At 44.2% G+C, this 6,753-nt stretch overlaps 1 long non-coding RNA gene across 1 annotated transcript; it reads right to left on the reverse strand.

Moving 5' to 3' along the window:
• Positions 1 to 3,545: 3,545 nt before the first annotated feature.
• On the reverse strand, positions 3,546 to 6,252 carry LOC116801493. Its single transcript, XR_004362056.1, has 2 exons — positions 4,135 to 6,252; positions 3,546 to 4,051 (listed from the first exon to the last, which is right to left on the reverse strand). It is a non-coding gene; the product is annotated as an uncharacterized LOC116801493 (long non-coding RNA).
• Between the last annotated feature and the right edge of the window lie 501 nt (positions 6,253 to 6,753).

Genomic DNA, 6,753 nt, shown 5'->3' on the forward strand with positions numbered 1-6,753 from the left:
TTCACATTCCGTGCAATTTGTTCGTTTGCCAGGAACGAGTATCTTCAGCTATTTGGCTTGCATGCCCGCAAGGTGCAGCTGCATGAACTCTTCGCTTATTAACTGGCCTTCCCTCACTGTCCTTCGCCAATTAGCTGATTACTCTCCTTGTATGCGTGTGTGTGTATCTGTGTGTGGGTGGCAATATTTCAACTTTCCTAATAATAAAGTTGTTGCTGTTGGGAAACCCTCTGGACCGGCACGCTAACTGCTAGTGGCCCCAGTACTACTGCTCCACGAACCGAAATACAAGGTCCGTCGCTGATGCGAAAAGCCGTTAACTGGCCAACGAGCAGCATAAACTTTGCTAAAAATGTTTGGCTGCCAAAGTTGGCTTACTAAAAACAAAGCCCCGCCGATGAGAAATGAGCTCCCAAAATGGGCCACACAACACGCGCATACCGAGGGGCAAATAGGGCTGGGGGGTTGGGTTGGGTTAGGCTGGGTTGGGTCAGGCTTCTCCGTGTTCTGTGCAACATGCAGCTGGCTGCCCCAAAACCCACAGCTCATAATGAGGACGCGACATCGCCAGCGAGAAAGCTTCGTTCCTATACCGATTACTTACTGTGAAAATGGGGTATATTCATTGGTAGTCGGTAGTTAATAGGTTGCAGAAAATTGAGCTAGCGGTTAAAAAAGGGGTAACAGACAAATGTCGTATAGGTAAGTTCTATTTACTCACTAAGCTCTTTATGATATTATTTCATCCTCGCAAAGAAAAGCCCTTAAAAGTAGGCAATGCTTTTTTTCAAAGCGTGCTATATGTGTTCGCTGCTCATATACCAGGTATCAGTTAATCGACTCATAGGTTTTCCCATTTTTTGTTACTTTTTGGCAACACTTGGTCCTGGGTTCGAGGCGACAACGTCAAAAGGCAACACACGCTCCAAATGAGGACGTTGGCAGTGCCGTTTTTGAAGTTGTTGTCGAGTCTTGCCCCCGGGCAGTCCATAAAGTCCAGCTGGCGGGGATTGCGGGTTGTGGAAAGGGGAAAGGATGATGCATGCGAGAGTCTGCCTTTTGACGACAAACTTTTTTGGCCCATAGTTTTGGGGGCATTTTTTGAACGAGAAGAAAGTAGGAGAAGGAGGACTGGGGCTAGCCGGCCAAAAGAGTTTATTTTTCGGCATGTTTACAGATATTAAATACTTTTTAATTAGTTTGGCACACACTAGCCGACAGTGAGCGAACATATTAAATTAGTTGGCAATAAATTCAAGGCCCGCTTACACGCTCCGCCGGCGATTGAATCGCTGCATAAATTGGTCAATACTCTTGCAGGCGGTCTTTTGGAAGCAGCCGAAGCCCTTTGGTGTGTTCGAGCAATCAATTTCGACATCGACTACCAATAAATTCGGTTGGAAACACAACCAAACTTGGCCAGAAACTTTTTCAATTTACACACACACCCACCAATCATGTGGCATTAGTGTGGGTGTGGGCTGCTGCTGTACTGCTTTGTGAGCGTGTGTGTGTGTGTGGTGGTTTAATTTGCTGTTAAATTGCGCTAAAAATCCAAATGCTACCCCCAACACTCACACACACATGCATATGTATGCATCCCTACGAGAAAGGACCCTCTTAGTTTGGCTTACATGCAGCAGCCATATTTTAAATGCCTGATTCCGACTCCCCGGCTTTTGGCCCTTGCAACATCATCATCATCATCTCCATCGCCATAACAATCATCTTGCTGGGGGACTCTTCCTGTGGCAAGTGTTTTTGCACATTTCTTTCGAGTGGCTAAATGCGCACTTCGCCAACAATTTGTGCATATGCACATTCATAATTGTCTGAGAGTAAATTAGTTCAAGTATCGCCGGAAAAAGGAGTCAACGCGGCTCCCTAAAATGCTTGCATCATATAACTTGGTAATTGGTGGGGATAAATTAAAAGTTTCTTAACACGGAAGTGCAGAAGTTTCAAATCCAAAAGGCTTCTAATAATCAGTTGCCTTGCAAAAAGTATTCTCATCAAATGTAATCAACTAATTCCGTATCACTTGCTGGCAATCACACAAAAAAGGCGCTGCATTAAATTAAAATAATTAAATGATTCGAGAAGTGTTCATGTGCATTACCTAATTAGCTGAAAATTGATTAAATCAAATCGGACAATCTGCAATGCAAAGAATCAGACTGTAAAATTCACATACTGAACTTTACTTGTTTTTTTAAAGATAAAGATCCATTCTTCATATTTCATCGCTTTTGAACATTCCACGTAGCAAATCCTTCGCGTGGCCATAAGTCCCTATATTCATAAAATTTCGACAGAAATGTTCTTCAAGGGGAAACGAGTACAGAACAGAACATTCTCTGGGCGGTGGTTCATGAGTCGACTTGCATTATTTATCTGTGCGAAATTCGCATTATCATTTTAAAAATGCCCAGAAACGACGTTAAAGTGCGATATTTCATAGGCGTAGACAGTGGCAGTGGGAGGAGGGGCACTTTGGCCTTGGCAACTGGAAAACCCTCCAAAGAAAATATTCAAGGAGGCGCCGATGAGCTGCTCGAGGTTTTCGCATGCTACACTCTTGCAGCTGGAGTGGTTGCAATTGCATTTTCCAGCGCGGTTTTCGCAGTGATGCAAGCTACTTATTTACGAAAATGAAGCAACTGAATTAAGCAATATTTATTTTATACAATTCCATTTATCACATTTTGTTTTATTAATAACTTTAAGATATAGTTATATGAGCACGCCTAAGTACTATAAAAATATAATAATAATTTATAAATTTTCTTCTTTAGTAATTCTTAAAGGATTTTCTTTCTGGTGATCTTCATAGCCGAGTTGCTTCGGCATCTCCGTTGAGTGGGAATAACTTGCAGTTTGCAGTGTATGTGTTTAATGAGCTGCCGCGATGCAGCTCGGATGCCATTTTGTGGGCAGTTTGGTTAAATACTCGCCGTGCAGGCCAGGCAGCTATTTGGGCCAGGCGACGACAGGCGCGACAAGGACTTGAAGTGGCCGAAAGGACGAGCCGGAGCCAGGAGGTCAACAATGCGCAGATAAGCAAGGAGACAACAACGCTAACGACACCGACAGCCAGAAGAGACCCAAAAACAAAAAAAAAATAATAATAAGAGGACCTGGTATATGTATGTATGTATGTATGTATGTGTATGCACGAGTGGAGAAGGCAAAGCGAAGGGCAAACAACTTCCGGCCCAGCGACAACTGCGATGGCGAAAATGCGTGGAAAATGTGTAAATGACACCGAGCAATTTACAATAATTGCTGGCCGCGTCGCGGGCAGACAGCCCAACCAACGCAGGCCAACCTTGTACCCATCTCCGGATGCCTTAAAGTGCACTTGAACTTAAGCAGCCGGCACAGCTAAACGGGTGGAGGAGGCCCACTGGGGAATCTGGTGACCAGATTACTGGAACCATGGTGGGAACCGCCAGGAAATGGAGCACGCTGGGTGTGGACGGTGGGGCGGGTGCGTCCAGCCATAAACGGCGACGAGTCGTGGAAATCTTATTAAAACTTACAGCTGCAATAAATAAAATAAATTTATTCCATTATGTTAACCAAACACGATTTACGGATTATAAAGATGATTTATAATCAGATCCAAACACCGTAATCCACTTGCATAAACAGGCCGACTGAGAGCCAAAAGGGGAGCGCAGAAACAACAACTTGGCAAAAACATGAAGCATAACAAGTAGTTGGCGAAACCACAGACCGAATCTCCTCGTCCTTCGTCCTTGCTCCTTAGTCCGGAGTCCTTGCTGCTCCAACAGGATGCCAGCCAGCCAGTCAGCCAGCCGGGCAGCTTTACCTGACTCACGGAGGCGGACGGCTTATGAAAACTGAATCGATTTCAATATTTACACAGGAGTCGTCGAGTCCAAGGCAAGGCAAGACGTATCCCACATCCCACCGACGACCATCGTCATCGTCATCGTCGTCAATCGAGCGAATGTCGGAGCACGGAAGCGGAAGTGTATAATTTAAAATTGACCCCAATGCGGCGTTCGGTCGTTGGGTGAAAAATCTGTGCAAAAGGTTAAAAAGGTGCAAATATGATAAGCACAAGCATTATTCTCAGCTCGCTGTCCCCATTTCCCATTTATTTACTTATTTCGTCCTCCTTTTTTCCGGCGCTCAAATAAGCTGCGATTCGGTTTAGTTGGGGTTGGTCCTTCTCAGCTGGCTGGAATTTCGCTAGATTAGCCACACCACCAATTGAATGTGCATAAAGGAGCCAATACAGTGCAAAGGCTTTGGCCAAATGCATTCGACTTTCGTTCCCAGAGCAGGAGTTACCCATCAATGCTGTACGGTGCACTGAGAGAAAAGGAGGTCCTATAAATATATAATATATCTTTGGTCGAAGGATTAGAAGTTCTTATACAAAGTAAGAAATATATATCATGAGCTCTTGGGGATCTGTTAATATTATTTAGAGTTTCAGACAAAGTAAGGACTTTTCTCACTAGAAATTTATAGGAAAAAGGATATATAAGTTGATAAGTTGAATAACTAAAAATCAGATTAGATTAGTTCAGATTAGTAGCTCTGATTTTTCCAGTGCACCATAGCAATGCTGTGAGAAGAATCCTTCCAAATGGCTGTGTGTGTGTGTTGCTTGGTGTGTGTGAGTGTGGGAGGGTGGAAGTGTGCCAAATGACTCCGTCTCCGTTCGCCGGACCGTGCTGTGTGTGCACGGATGTTTGGCTGCAGGAGCTCAGAGCGGCTCAGCCGAGATTGAAATGAGGTTTTCCGTGTGTCCCCGATGGAATGCGTGTGCCAATAGCAATGCCAATGCCGTTGGAACTACGAACCCATGCGGGTGCAGCTGAAAAGGGCATCCTATTTGCATATCATTACGGCAGGTGTACGTGTGTGTGTGTGTTTGTTTGTGGGTGTGTGTATGTGGAGGTCTGGGGGTCGTCATTTCCACGCCATCAAATCGAGACACTCGATAAATCAGTTTGACAAATACACAAATCGATCAGATTGAAATTTTGCGCGAGTGGCGAACGTGGGAACGTGATTTCAGTTGTTCAACTCGGCGATTACTGCACTCGAAAACTGGATTGGTACTTAATGTGGCATTGTGCGATTTATGCAGTACTCCGTTAAATGGATAACTTTCGCATTCAAATTCGTCAATTAACTGCAGTTTAAGTCTACTAATTAGCCGTAAAGTGACAAAGTGCGAGGCAATATATCGATGTCCGGCAAACCTCAAGTAGAACTGACCCAAGTTCAGAGATCTCGGAAACTCTAGAGTCCTCAGTAGTCTAACCGCCCAACTGTCTGTAACTCTATGCGGTTGCTTGTTCCTTGTGATTTAATGAACTCATTAACATAATCTTAACATCTCATCAACTCGTCAACAAGGCGAACTCTCGCCAAACACGCATGTGTGTGTAGTTCGATGGTTAGTTAACAAAGGCAGGATACGACGGTGGAGGGGAGAGGGTGGGCGTATGGAGGTCCTGTGGCAGACAACATGTTGCATGCGTAAAGCGGGGGCATACGACCTCCGTGAGTTATGTTACGGAAATTGCGCTCATGTAACCATGTAATTATTGCATTGCAAGCCAAATCAATACACAAGCCTGGAAATTTTACTCGTGCAGTGAGAGAAAGGGGTAGTAAATTGAGCAATAATTATGAAATCTTACTAATAAATTCTAAAAAGGTTATTGTTTAATAATTACATTATTTTAGCATCATGCCAATGGAAACAAATATAGGAGATCTATTCAATTCGTTATTTTGTAAATATAGATCGTAACTGCTTCTCTTCTCATTAATATTTAGTTAAATTAAATTTTTTTTTGGTAAAATCCGCTTTATGATACCTTTTTTAATGTGTAGGCCCAACTGGCACAATAATAATCATTATGGCCACAACCGACAACTGCCGAGACATCTGAGACAACCGGCAAAAGGACGGCGCTGAGCTAGAGTTTCTGTTGGAATTTGTGGAAATGCTTAACTAATTGGGAACACCCGATAAACGTTGCCTGTGTGAGTATGTGTGTGTGTGCCCATGTGTGTTGCCAGTTCATCAGCAATTTGGCAGTAGTGCATCGCTTTTTGGTGTACTACAGTGGGTAAGTACTTAATGTTTGTCTCGTTTGAGGGCCGGTAAAATGTGAGTTTGCAGTGCTTTGACTGATTGCATGATTCAGCTCGAGGGCCGTAAATCACGAGGGTCGGCGAATTAAAACTCAAGCGCATTAGGGCAATATCTCTTTTTTAAAGGAAGCGCCAGAGGAGGTGGCAGAAGGCTAAGCAGGCGGGTCTAATAAATTTCATAATCTGCATAAAAAAAAAGTAAGAAAACCGCTTGGCCTCGACTGCAGCCCTCCGGGGGAGTTTTATAATCAAAAGTACAGAATGAAATATACACGCGCACACGCATTCAGATACATCTTGTATCCGGAGCGACACCAGCTTGTTGAATACAATTATGGCAGCCCGGCGGAGATTGAGGCGGCTCCAAATCCAGCCCCTCGAGATGATGAAGTTGCCACTTAGCTAGTAACAGCAGCAACAATAACAGCAACACAAGTGCCACATTAACAAGGCAGCAACAACAGCAGCAGCAGCAACATAATCTAGGGACTTTTTATTGCCCGAACAGGCGGCAGGACGAAGGCTCCTCCTCTCTGCGCTCCTTTCCACTCCCAAAAGGGCAGAGTGCTGCAGCAAGTTTATATTTAATTTCTTGCGCGGGAG

Source organism: Drosophila sechellia, chromosome 3R, assembly GCF_004382195.2.
Source record: "Drosophila sechellia strain sech25 chromosome 3R, ASM438219v1, whole genome shotgun sequence".
Classification (NCBI taxonomy): domain Eukaryota; kingdom Metazoa; phylum Arthropoda; class Insecta; order Diptera; family Drosophilidae; genus Drosophila; species Drosophila sechellia.